Source organism: Camelus ferus, chromosome 3 (genome assembly GCF_009834535.1).
Source record: "Camelus ferus isolate YT-003-E chromosome 3, BCGSAC_Cfer_1.0, whole genome shotgun sequence".
Lineage (NCBI taxonomy): Eukaryota > Metazoa > Chordata > Mammalia > Artiodactyla > Camelidae > Camelus > Camelus ferus.
The window spans coordinates 90,761,824-90,775,448 of record NC_045698.1 but is presented as its reverse complement, the minus strand read 5'-3'; the positions used below and the strand labels follow the sequence as shown (position 1 = coordinate 90,775,448).

General features: G+C 38.0%; 1 long non-coding RNA gene across 1 annotated transcript; it reads right to left on the bottom strand.

Annotated features, from left to right (window-relative positions):
- Positions 1 to 288: 288 nt before the first annotated feature.
- On the bottom strand, positions 289 to 6,373 carry LOC116662699. Its single transcript, XR_004318696.1, has 3 exons — positions 6,291 to 6,373; positions 3,427 to 3,589; positions 289 to 385 (listed from the first exon to the last, which is right to left on the bottom strand). It is a non-coding gene; the product is annotated as an uncharacterized LOC116662699 (long non-coding RNA).
- Between the last annotated feature and the right edge of the window lie 7,252 nt (positions 6,374 to 13,625).

Sequence of the window (13,625 nt, the reverse complement as noted above, 5' to 3'; positions counted from 1 at the left end):
ATTACTCTGTCCTCCACACTATCTTCTTCTTAAGCCACTGCAAAGCAAAAATACCATAAGGTCAAAAATAAGTCTAGGATGATGAAAATGTTCTGGGAGTAAACAGTAGTGATGGTTGCACAACCTTGTGAGCATGCTAGAAAACTACTGAAGTGTACACTTTAAAATTGTGCTTTTTATGGCATATAGATTATATTGTGATAAAAATATATATACAAAAATGTCTAAGTTGATTATACAGTTCTATCCACCAAGCTGTGTTATCTGTTGCTTTACTTACATGTAAGTAGGAAACAGCACTCACAGTCAGTCCTTTCTCAACTTCATCCAATTCAATGACTGGGAACAAGGTTAATAAAGCCAGACATATCCATTTCAAGAAAGCCTGAGGAAGAGACAGACATGCAATAAAACAGGGTGTACTGGCACTTCAAGGATGTCTTAGATAACTGAGGCTTTCGGCCCCAGACCAACCTCAGTCATACTCCAGCAGATCTTCTTATTGGAATAATCCCCAAGTAAATGAAATATGCACTTGAACATGTCTGAGGAAGGTATAAGCAGAGGTTTGAATGGTACATGTTAATAAATATTCTGAAGTGAACAGAGACAATTAAGAATCAGCTGCAGCTGCATCCCAAAGTAAGCAGATAAAAGTCCCATGTAGCCAGGGACACTCTCAGGTGGGTTTTAATGACACTAAATCATGAAGAAGATAAGAGAAGAAAAGAGCCTTTATCTGAGACCACAGTCTTAAATCACATAGAGTCAACTAGCAAGTCTTATTCTATCTGACAAGAGAGCCTGAGCAGAGCTGGGAATGTTGATGCAGGGATCCCACAATACCAGGATAACCATTACGTGGACCAGAGGTTTCGAAAACCTCTCTATGCTACACACCTCAAAAACCTATGCATAGAATATATGGGGATGTTTGCAGCAAGCGTTCCCAGCTTCACTTCTCAAGCATCAACTTGGTTAGCGCGGAGAGGTATTAGAAACAGGCAGTGTGGAGACGGAGAAGGTACAATGTCAGTTAAGACCGAAAACTAAACCCTTGAACTGCCGTTCACGCTGGGTACACACTACAATGAAACAACCAGCTAGTTACTCTGGCTCTATCCCTTCTCTCTCTGTTCACCTAGGGGAAATTCAAAACTTACGTTGATGAAAATAGTATTTGTATCTATTAAAAGTACTTTTATTCACTCTGAAATGTGCCTTTATTCTTAAGGAAATCTCATAATCCTCCCACACTGCTGTCACAGAAGACAAACCTGAGATGCACATCTTTTTTGTTTTTGTTTTTTTTTGCTTTGAGTTTGCATTTAAAAGAATATGATGCTGGAAGAGAGGTTTTAAGAATTTACAATGAGCTCACTGAGTTATTTACTGCCGAACTTTTTCTTCACTCTCACCACGGGAGCCCATTTATTATATTCTCTTCCTCTGTGCATTTACATTTCTGAAAAGTTTCCAGAAAGGGAAGGAACTGGGGAATCAGTGTACTTATTCCGCCGCCAGGAGACTCTTCATTTTTTAGTAGCTCATAATACCAATGGGGATACCTGAATCAAATACAGTTCTTGGCTAGAGATTTTGTCAGTCCAGCTTGATTTTTCAAACTGTGATCAATCCATTTCCACAATGCTCCTATATCTGGATTCAGTTTATGTTTCAAAGTCTCTGAAAACATAGGTTACAAATTTTCTAGTTTTAGATGGGATAGGAAAACCTTTGATGTTTTTGAGGTAAAAATTACCCATCAAAGAAACGGAATTTAGCATGTGGACCAGAAAAAAATTATATCATAGTTCTGTACTTGGATGAAAAGAAGAAAAACAAATCCCAAAGACCTTATAATTGAATGAATACATTTTATTGATTTCAGGCTTCCATAGTAATTTTATCCCAATCTCTCACGGGCCCAGGGAAATGTTAAGACAATCAAACCAAAATTATTAGTAGGCTTATCATTCAAGCCATGACTTACCCACAACAAATTGTGTAACCTCAAATAGCTCCTACATGCAATATTTTTGCACTATTCCCCTCAAAATTCTCTCTTTCACACACCTCATATCAAATGGTTAGTCTTACGGATTGCAACAAAGCTTAACGCAATAAAATCCTATAGTGGGATACCTTGCTGTCCCACAGATCTGGACAGCATGAAATACATAATTCATTTCTTTCCAAAGCTTAAGTATTTGGGTTCCAGTTTAGATCTAGAGCAACTGAAGTTTTGGGTTCTTGTTTAGGATCATCAAGTCTACTGCTCCTCTTCCTTTCTTTACGTGAATTGGAGAGTAGTTTCTCATAAAGACTTTATGTAAAATGTCGGCACTTACGCGAAATAGGTTCCTAGACTTATGCAAAGCCCCATTCCTCACCCAGTGGCAATTTCATGGGGCAAACACCTTCTAAATTGATGGTCAAATTGCTTCAATCACGAATTGTTTAGTGGCTCTTCATTTTTTTCCACCTTATACATCCTGATGATCAAGCAAGTCTTTCTCCACGTGGTGCCACTGAGAACCCCAGGCACCCCCTGCAAATCATATCGCCTGTTATTTCTTGGGCCAACACTGCCTTGCTTGCCTTACTCTGTGGGGCTTCCAGTCCCTCTCAATTCTGCAATATTCATATTTTTCTCGGTAGTTACTTTTTCAGTAAGAGGCCTCTCTGTCATATACTATGCTGCAGCTTGGAATTTTATTTGGTTGACTGGGGGCTTTTTAAAAAAGAAAAAATCTGTCTTTTTTTTTTTTTTTTTTTTTACTTTAAAAAAATTGAAGTATAGTCAGTTTACAATGTTGTGTCAATTTCTGGTGTACAGCATAATGCTTCATTTATACATATACATACATATGTTTTCATATTCTTTTTCATTATAGGTTACTACAAGACATCTATCTCTCTTTCATCCCTGACACACACACATACATGTATCTACTGAGACTGCAAAAAGAAGTTTTTAGTCTCTAGTGTCCTGACCCTTTTTCAAAACCTTTTAAAAAATTATTTTTTTCTCTTCAGCTTTATTGAGATATAATTGACATATAACACTGTATTCATTTAAGGTCTACAACGTAATGATTTGATATATGTATCTATTATTAAATGATTACTATAATAGATTTAATTAATATCCATAACCTCATATAGTTACAGGTTCTTTTTCTTTTAATGAGAACTTTTAAGATCTACTTTCTTAGCAACTTTTTTTTGAAATGATTACCATAACAAGTTTAGTTAATATTCATTATCTCACATACATACAAAAAAAGGAAAACAAAGAAAAACATTTTTTCCCTCATGATGAGAACTCCTAGGATTTATTCTCTTAACAACTTTCATATATACCATACAGCAGTGTTAAATATAGTCATCATGTTGTATATTACATCCCTTGTACTTACTTACCTTACAACTGAGAGTTTGTAACTTTTCACCAACTTCAGAATCACCTGAAGCAATTAGCACATCACTGAGGACCTGGACTTCCTGAATTCAGTGCTTGGCCCGCACACCTCAATGAACTCCTTTGCTTTCCAGTGGGTTGTAGCTGCACCCTCTCCGAAAAGGTCTGAATAACAGCATGAGGTGGGGAGAAGGGGAATGTATCAAACGTATCCCTTCCTCAGATACTCTACTTCAGACCGGGGGGTGGGGGCTAGTCCTTACATCTGCTGTTACTTTATTTTTTAAGTTATCATAACCCCTTAGTAGTCAATCTCCTGTTACTCCAATCTCCTATTATAGTTAATAATTCTTTTTATTAAATTTTTCCAACCTAATTACTGTGTGGTCTCTGCCTACTGACTAGATCCTGACTGATACAAACTCCATCACCATTTGGTTTGATAAGAACTCTGCCATCTCATTATTTTAGTCTCAAAAAGCAGGGTGCCAATACAGACCAGGATGAGCCGGTAATTCCCACATCTGCTACCCCTAGAAGTGAGCACACGCCCATGCTGTACCGCGAGCGCAGCGCTGCCAGCCTGAGCTTCATTTGACACAGTGATCTTCAGGGGGGAAAAAAAAAAAAGAAAAAAACAGGGATTCCTGATGTTAATAGAAACATTGAGTATTTACAATACCGCGTATATGCAGAGAAAAAAAAAAGGAACTGTGTGACAGTGAGTTGGCTAAAATCCAACTTACGCCAAATTAAGCATAAAGGCCTAAAGGAAGAATATGTGGTTTTTCACAGGATCTCAGCAATCAGAAAATCTGATACCTCCGAAGTGCTCTCTTTTTTTCTCCATCACTCTTTCTCAACCCTTCTCTCACCTCTGCTGGTCTCTACTTGGCTGCAGCCTCCCCTATAGCAAACAAGTTTTGTCTCATGGCAGGGGAAAAATTAGTGCCAGAAATTCTGGTATCATATTCTCACAGCTCAAAACCAAGGAGAGGAAGAAGTCTCCTTCCCCTTGCCTGGGGTTAGAAGACTCCTGGGAAAGGGCTCCGACTGTCCCCACTTAGGGCATATGCTCAGCCTGGACCAATTACAGGCCCAAAGAGACTGGAGACTAAGATTATCTCAGCCTGTGACATGTGTCCATCCCATGATCAGGATATTCTGGGTCTGTTTTCAAGGACAAATGGAGGGCAGGCTTGTTGTTAGTTATCCTAAGGACTTTCTCAGTGACAAGACTACAAAAACTAAGTAATACTTAACAACCTCCATGTTGAATGAATTGCAGAGATGGCCAGAAAGTAAGGAATCTACAGAAGCCAAAAAACAAAGTAAAAGAAGAAATTCTGAGGCGTGGTTTAGCCTGAAAGAATCCGAACTTGGTGACTGAAAACTTCTATTTTGATTGCTACAGCACACAGAAGAGACAAGGTATGTTTTTATTGTAAGTTTTCCCTTAAAAAAAAAAAAGGTGACTTTAAAATATAAGCAAGGAACAAGAGACCATAAAAATGATCTAATAGACTTGAAAAAGAGCCACACAGAACTTCAGGTCAGAGACCATCTGCCTAGACTATCTTCCTTAAAGACGTAAGGACAACCTTAAGCCGTCACTCTGATGTCTCACTGATCACCTCTGGGGACTATGAACTAAAACTTTGGACCTGTGATAAAACTGCCTTTCTGTGCTCTAAGTGATCCGTTTTCTGCTTTATGTACTCATCCTACAAATGTGCCATGCACCACGCTGGCTGTGCCCTTCAGGAGGCCACAGCAGCATAAGAACTCAGGTTCACACTCAGATAAGGGCCACACTGGGTGCCAAGTTCTACAGCAGAAGAGTGGACAAGGGGTGAGAGGAGCTCAGGAGGAAACCCTTAAGTCTACCTGAGTAATTAGGGTGGTTTCAATTTGTAACCTGAAGGTGCACAACAGAGGCTGGGCATCTCGGGCGGTGGGGAGAGCATGTGCGACATAGTTCAGAGCTTAGGACGGGGCAGGGTGCATCTGGAGAATTTCCAGAGGTTCGGTATTACTGACTCACAGAGGGAGTGTGTATAGGAGAGGGAGGATACAGGGACACACAATAGGGAACAGGCCCCAGAGACCTTTCCATCACACTTAGGAGCTAAGATTTTACCCAGTAGGGTTGGGGAGGAGCATTAAAGGATTTAAGTCTGGGCAGTGACATGACTGAGGCTGCAGGAAGGAGCACTCAGTACTGGTGCAGCAGCTGTTCAGACCAGAGGTGACGGCGGCCTCGACAAAGGCAGTGCTGGCAGGGGAGGAATCTGAGATACTGAGGAAGTTAAATTCCCATGGCCAAATAAGACCAGCAGAAGAGGCAAGGTAAGGATGATCCCTTGGTTTCTGGCTTGGGTAACTGCGTGTAAAGTGTGAATAAAAGTTGATTTATGAAAATGAAAAATAAACGTGGGTTAGAAGAATATAATTTTAAAACTACAGGGGACCTGAAGCTAAAAACCCCAAGGTGGCGGGGGGTGGGGGGATGGCCTAACGTGGTCACATAAACACAAAGAAATGTTACTGGACCAAAGTGGAGAGGGCTGGCCTTCAGAAGAGCTCAGGGCTGGTTAAATGAGCCAAAGAAAGGAGGAAGAGGATTATCTTAGTTTTCTGGTGCCATTAAAAGCATCTGGGATGGGTGCCCAGAATCCTATTTTAGCAGTTTTAGCCTCCTCTGGAGACAGAACTTTTGCTTCTTCTTAATTCTCCAGTAAGTTTTTGGTATTGTACAGAAAGTTGATTTCAAAGGAAGAACAAAATCTCAGTTTATCTGGTCAGGCTTATGAACGCTTTAGTTCAAACACATTAGGGCAATCAAGTATGTACAGATTAGTCTCACCTGGACTTACTTCCACTCTCGATCCTTCTGGATGGCTTTCCTTCTTGTTAAGCCTGGAGCATCCCCAGAACACATACTCTCCAATATGGGGTTTTCTAAAGAGAAGTTGGGAAAATAACATATCCGATTGTTGTGAGGCCTGTTTACTTCTTACTCTTCCATCCCTTTCTCTGTGTCTGGTTCGAGCCATGAACCAGGAAGCTGAGACACATCTTAATCATCCTCCGCCTCGGCTACTGCTCATGCTTGCAAACCTGACTCACACCTCTTGATTTTTTCTCTCAACCCTTTCTCCTCATCATGTCCTCCATCTCCCATATTTCTCTTGTAACCTGAGTGAATCCAAAGGCTCCATGTTGCCGATCTCAGCCCGCTGTCACGGTCAAAGGACTGGCCAACCAGAAGTAATTAACATTAACTTGATTCTTCACTTAAGTCTCTTGGAAAGGAGACCCAATTCAAAATTCACACGATTACTTATTAAACTATCCACTTTCCCATTCTTCTCACCCTCTATCCCCCTCGTAGCTCCACAGATACTTCCAGAGATTAGTTTTTATTAAAAAACAGGTTATTATTAACCTGTCAGATTCCTTAGTTCCTTGCCCTCACTTACTACTTGTTTTTGCCTAGTAGGGTTGCAGTTGCAGGGAGGGAAGGCAAATGCCAGAAGTTCTTCAGTGGGCTGGGGTGGGAGATTCTACTGATTTTGGTTACAGTAGCCTTGAACTTTTAACAGTTAACTGTAATTATTTATTTATATGCTTATCTCTATCACCTAGATCAGCAGTCCCTGTTAGAAGTATCCTAGCCCACGAATGTGTTGGAATCAGGCTTGAGGAGGGGCCTGGGTGGCTATGAGGTTATGACTATTTTTCAGGGAATTGTGCTTACTTCTCAGTCTATGCCAAAGCCTGGAGTGAGTGACCATAAAAATCTGGATGTACTGAGATAGTAAAATACCAGACAGTAAAATTTAAAAGGATAGGGACATCACAAAATTGTGCTCTACACTGGAATTTGACACAACACTGTAAAATGACTATAACTCAATAAAAAATGTTAAAAAAAATAAAATAAAGGCAAAAAATAAAAAAAAAAGGATAGGGACATCTACTACTCATTTTTATTCTTTAGCTGTAAAAGGACTGAATAAATGCACTTTCATCATGTAGATTGGGATTTATTTTAATGTATTAAGCTCCAGTGGTTGGAATATAAGTCTTAATCACAAGTAAGTTGCTTTCAACTTGAAGTTATTAACACAAATTTTATGATTTACATATTCCTAAAAGGAATAAATTGGGGAATAAAAGAGAATGCAAAGACGAGTTCTAAACTCACCTGACGAATGCAGATTTGGGGGACTTCTCATTTTTTTTTCCTGGAAAAATAATGAATTTCATATTATCAGTCTAGCTCTCATGATGCAGGATTTGCTTGAAACCAGCATGATATTTGCTACTAGAGTTCTCATATAAACCCTATTGATTCTGTACTAAAGAATATAGGAAACTGGTTTTAGGCAAATGATGAACATGTGCTGGACTGGTTTCCTTTTCTTTTTTTTTTAGCTTTGCTTTGTTATATATTATTGCCAACTTCCTTTGTTCATGTGCTCACATGATTTTGCTCTTCTGGGTAGCATTCCACCTGATTTACCAAACCTGTGAAGCTGTCTCTTTGGTTTGGAGAGATGTAGTTTGGGTGCTAGAATATGAAAAATCTATTTTTCTTAACATACTTATCAAGTCAGCAAATTTATATATATATATATATATGTATAAAATTATATATATATAGACAGAGAGAGAGATTGATTTTCTCTAAACTCTAACCTCTTTTTCCTAAGATTTTTATTCATACATTCACGTATCTAAAAATCACTTTGAATACAATATTCTACAACAGAGTTTTAATTTAGTCCCTTCCCAGTTTACCTTTACGCAGGCTGTTTCATTCTAATAAATGGCAGCACCATCCACTCAATGGCAAAGACTAAAAGCTAGAAGTCATCTTTTTATCCTCTCCATTTATCACCCTCTATATGTAATTCATCAGCAAATCCTTTGGGGTCTACCTCCAAAATACCTCTTGAATTTGTCACCTTCTCTCTCTGTCCAAATTACCATCATAATCCATCCTATATCACCTTTTATATAGACCTCTAAGTAGGTGCCTAAAAGGTATTTCTGATTTTATTTCCATCCTCCAACCCACCCTTGATATAATCCATTTTCCACACAGAAAAGTGATCTTTTATCTTCTAATCATTATATTCTTTTTCTTAAAACTCTTTAAATATGTCCTATTATAGTTAAAATAAATTCCAAACTCCATACTTTGGCATGACTAGCCCTGTGTTCAGGATTCTGCCTATTGGTCTGACCTCAACTCATATCCTGTAAACCTTCCTCACTCATCATGCTCCAGCTATTACAAGCTCACTCCCATCTCAGGGTCTTTATATTCACTGGTACTTCTAATGTTGCTTTTCTTCTTTACTCAAGGAACAGTGATTCACCATTTGTCAGAGATCACCATTTCCTGGGAAGCTAACTCTGTGATAGAGATTTTTGTGCACAAAGTAAATTGGTCTTTTGAGGAATCTCCATAACGCTTTCCATAATGGCTGCACCAAACTACTTTTCCACCAGCAGTGCAGGAGGGTTCCCTTTTCTCCACACCCTCTCTAGCATTTATTGTTTGTGGACTTTTTAATGATAGCCATTCTGACTGTTGTGAAGTGATACCTCACTGTAATTCTGATTTGCATTTCTCTGATAATTACTGATCCTGAGCATTTTTTTTTTCATGTGCCTATTGGCCATTTGTATGTCTTCATTGGAGAATTGCTTGTTTAGGTCTTCTGCCCATTTTTGGATTGGGTTATTTGTTTTTTTATTAAGTTGTATGAGCTGTTCATATATTCTGCAAATTGAGCCCTTGTCAGTCTCATCTTTTGCAAATATTTTCTCCCATTCTGTAGGTTATCATTTTGTTTTGCTTATGGTTTCCTTTGCTGTGCAAAAGCTTATAAGTTTAATTAGGTCCTATTTATTTATTTTTGCTTTTATTTCTATTGCCTGGGTAGACTGCCCTATGATCCAGCAATCCCACTCCTGGGCATATATCCAGAGGGAAACTTAATTCAAAAAGATACATGCACCCCAATGTTCATAGCAGCACTATTTACAATGGCCAAGACATGGAAACAACCTAAATGTCCACTGAAAGACGAATGGATAAAGAAGTTGTGGGATATTTATATAATGGAATACTACTCAGCCATAAAAAGAATAAAATAATGCCATTTGCAGCAACATGGATGGACCTGGAGACTGTCATTCTAAGTGAAGTAAGCCAGAAAGAGAAAAAAAAAATGCACATGATATCACTCATATGTGGAATTTGAAAAAAAAAAAAAAGACAAATGAACTTACTTACAAAACAGAAACAACCTCATAGACACAGAAAACAAACTTATGGTTTCCAGGGGGGAAAGGGAGTGGGAAGGAATAAATTGGGAGTTAGAGATTTGCAGATAATAACTAATATATATAAAATAGATAAACAAAAAGTTCATACTGCATAGCACAGAGAACTATATTCAGTATCTTGTAGTACCTTCAGAGAAAAAGAATATGAAAATGAATATATACGTGTTCATGTATGACTGAAGTATTGTGCTGTACACCAGAAATTGACACATTGTTAATTGACTATACTTCAATTAAAAGTACATATGAAAAAACCCCAAAACAAAAACAAAGTACATTGGGACTACTTGGGATCAATACCTACGAGAAGAGTAAAAGCAGCAGGAGTCAGCAGAGGGAAAAGCTGACGTGTGATGCAGTTGCAACAAAGTCCTCAGCCAGTTCTAAAAAGACCAGTGGAATTGGGATGACCTTGAATTGAGGCAAGGTGGCTGAATCCCTATACTCTCATATTAACTGGTCATTGGGCCAGAGCCATGCTCTGGAAAGGGTGTAAGCTCAGGGGAGACAGTCCTTTCAGCTGTGGGCATTCCTTAGAAAGGGACTTAGCTGAGGGCTGTCAGAGGGAAGACTCCCAGAAGCTGGGGGAGGAATGCTCAGTCCTGACAGAAGAGGAGACCTCGGTGACACTCCACGGAAACCACTACACTGTCCAGGGCATTCCTTCTTTCCTCAGAGAGGCCGCCCAGGACCATCCCAATTTGACAGCCCCCATCTTTTATCTCCATCTAAAATTACCTTACCTATTTGTTACTTACATACTTTCTCACCGTACAAACAACATGTACACTTTAGAAACACAGGAACCTTGGTTATCTTGTTCATTGCTATTGCCACAGTACCAGAAAAGCAGCTGGCAGGCAAATCACTGATGTGAATAAATTTCTTCCTGAGTGAGTAAGCTCAGCCTCAGACAGGCAAAAAGCGCTTATACACCACACATCCTCCTTCCCTTTAGAGGTAAGAACCCAAAATTATGTGCATAAAACTCTCATGAGACCTATTTAGAGGGGGTGATTTCTGGTGCGATGAAAAAAAGTCCTGAACTGTAAGACATAAAAGTCAAGGAAGGCTTCCTGCTACTGAGCAAATAAATATTAACCTGGCTGAAGTTCTATCACCTATTTGGACCTTCATATCATCATCTGTTAAAAGACCTTCTATAATGCTGATATTTGACGATTCTAAGCAGAAGGCACGGGGAATATAGAGAACTATTGATTAAAAGGTAAGAGGATTCACTTATGTAAATATAGTATCAATTTTGCATTTAAAACAAAATAAAATTGCCTTGTTAAACAAGACAATATCACTATTGGAAAATTACAGCTCAATATGATGAACATTCTTGTTAGGTGTAAATAACATAAAAAACTAGAATTTGGTCAGTTGCTTATTTACTTCAAAAATAACATCTGTTTTTAACACTGTTGAAACTTAAGTGACCTCTGAAATGACTATGTAATCCTAAATAAACCTAATAACACAAACACAAATTAAAAAATAAATATTAACCAAAAATGACAATGTGTGTGTGTGTAGGCAATGCTGAGAGAAATATAAGATCTAATTTCATTATACATTTGAAATTTTAGAAAAAGGTCAGAAACTGTCCCCTTTAAAGGAGCTCAAAGACAATTATAATATGGATATTTAACTCATTTTAAAAATAACATAGCTAATTTAAATATCTACTTGTAAGCATGATATGGGTATAACTAGGGAGTTAAATGTTTCAGTAAGAAGTCTTAGGAACACCCCTGAAAATGGAGATATCACGTTCCAAATGAAGGTGTCTAACTGAACAAAGGTATCAAATTTCACTCCTTCCCAAATGTAACTAAAAATACAGTTAAGGAATTAAAATTTTCTCCATCATGCTTTTAAACAATAAGAGATTTAAAAAATTAATGCACAAAGTGAAAACAGAAAAAGAGACAACATATATAAGATTTTGAAAGCTGGAAAATAGATAAATGGTAAGCAACTTAGCAGAGTACAGAGCTGAATACTAAGCCAAAAAGGACAAAAACTAAGAAACAATCTGGTTTTCACAGCAGAATATTCAAAGCCTTAGAAATTGGCAGTGCAAAATCCCTCTGAAATGGCGCTCAAAGGGAATGCTAAATAATACTGATTTGATGAAAATTGTATGAAAAAGAGATTTCTAAACCTACTCACCATCATCTCTTTCTGGGCCACTGATTCCACTCTACCCATGATAATTCAGGACTGGAGAAAGTAAAACACAGGGTGGCTAGCCTGGGGAACATAAGGCAAAGTTAAGGGTATTGGTACAATAACAAAAATAGGTAGGTTACATGCTCTTATGCAGACTGTTAGTGAGATCCCCACCCACCTCAATCCCAGAACTCTGGTAGACACTACTTTATCCTCCAAAGAGAATATAAAAGCCTTATATTTAGGGAAACTGATGAGGCTAAGAGAAAATATCTAAAAATATTGTATATCAGAGTTCCTCAATAAACAATCTACCTAAAAAAAACAAAGAACAAAAAACAAATCTACCTGATCACTCTACCAGAGAAGCTTAAACTCAATGAATCAACTCATTTGTTATAGGCTTTCAATCAGCTGTTAAACTCTCAATGAAATGACATATAAGAATAAGCCAAGGAAAAGGAAAATAAAGGTAGCCTGTTGGAGACAAATACAGAAGACTTAGATGAATATACCAGGTGCATGAATTGAGAGATTCAATAGTGAGAAATGTCAATTCAGTGTAATCCCAACCAAATCCAGGTAGGATTTTTTTTGGAGGTAGAAATTAACAAGCTCATTCAAAAACGTATATGGAAATGCAAAGGGCCAAAAATAACAAAGATAACCCTGAAGAAGAAAAACAAAACTTGAGATACTACACTTCTAGGATCAAGACTTTCTGCAAAAATACAATGAATATGACATTCACTGTAAATAAGACAATGTGATATTAAACAAGGATTGATAAAAACTAAGGAGCTGAACAAAAAACTGAGATACAAACACATATAAAGTTACTCTACATAAAGTGTTGCTCCAATGCAGTGAGAAAAGAATGGTCTTTCCCTCAAATTTCAGATATATAATTGACAAACAATTGAAAAAATAATAAACCTAGACCTCTCTAATCCATATCCTATCTACTCCAGAGGAGTGCCTTCCTTTGGCATTTAGAGTAAGCTCCTAACAGACCAACCCTCACAGAAATTTTAGTAGTGGCCCAGATGCCACCATGACTAGTCAACAAGTAATCTAGACTGTTTATGCCAATACACTGAAAATGATCCTGTCTAAGAAAAAGGACTTCTGCCAGAATTGTGGTGTTTCTTTCAGTATTTTCTATTTGTAAGATTCTCACTATTGGGAATACTGCTCTGAACGTATAAACACTGAGTCAGTAATTCTTACAGGTAGGGGCCTGAATACTCAGGGGTTCTCACATTTTGAAGGTAATGTCTAAGCTGGAATTTCCATCTGTGCTGATTTATAAAATCAGATTTCAGAACACTATTTCTAAAACACATGAGGGGCTAGTCTGAGGCAAGCTAGACTAGACATTCTGGCTCTAAAGGAAGTAGTAGCCGGTAGGTGCACAGGAAAAAAGGAGTTACTCAAGACATGAGATCAGAACCAACGCCCTTCTTTAGCTTGGTTACACATTTGGATCTCTATTAGTCTGTTCTAAGTGTCAATTTTTTGGCCCATCAAACAACAAAGGTTATAGAATTCATATTTAAAATTACCTCTAACGGATCAATTGTAATAATTGTAATAATTACAATAATTGTAATAATCATTTTTCCGAAAGGGGTAACCATCCAAGTCACAGGTA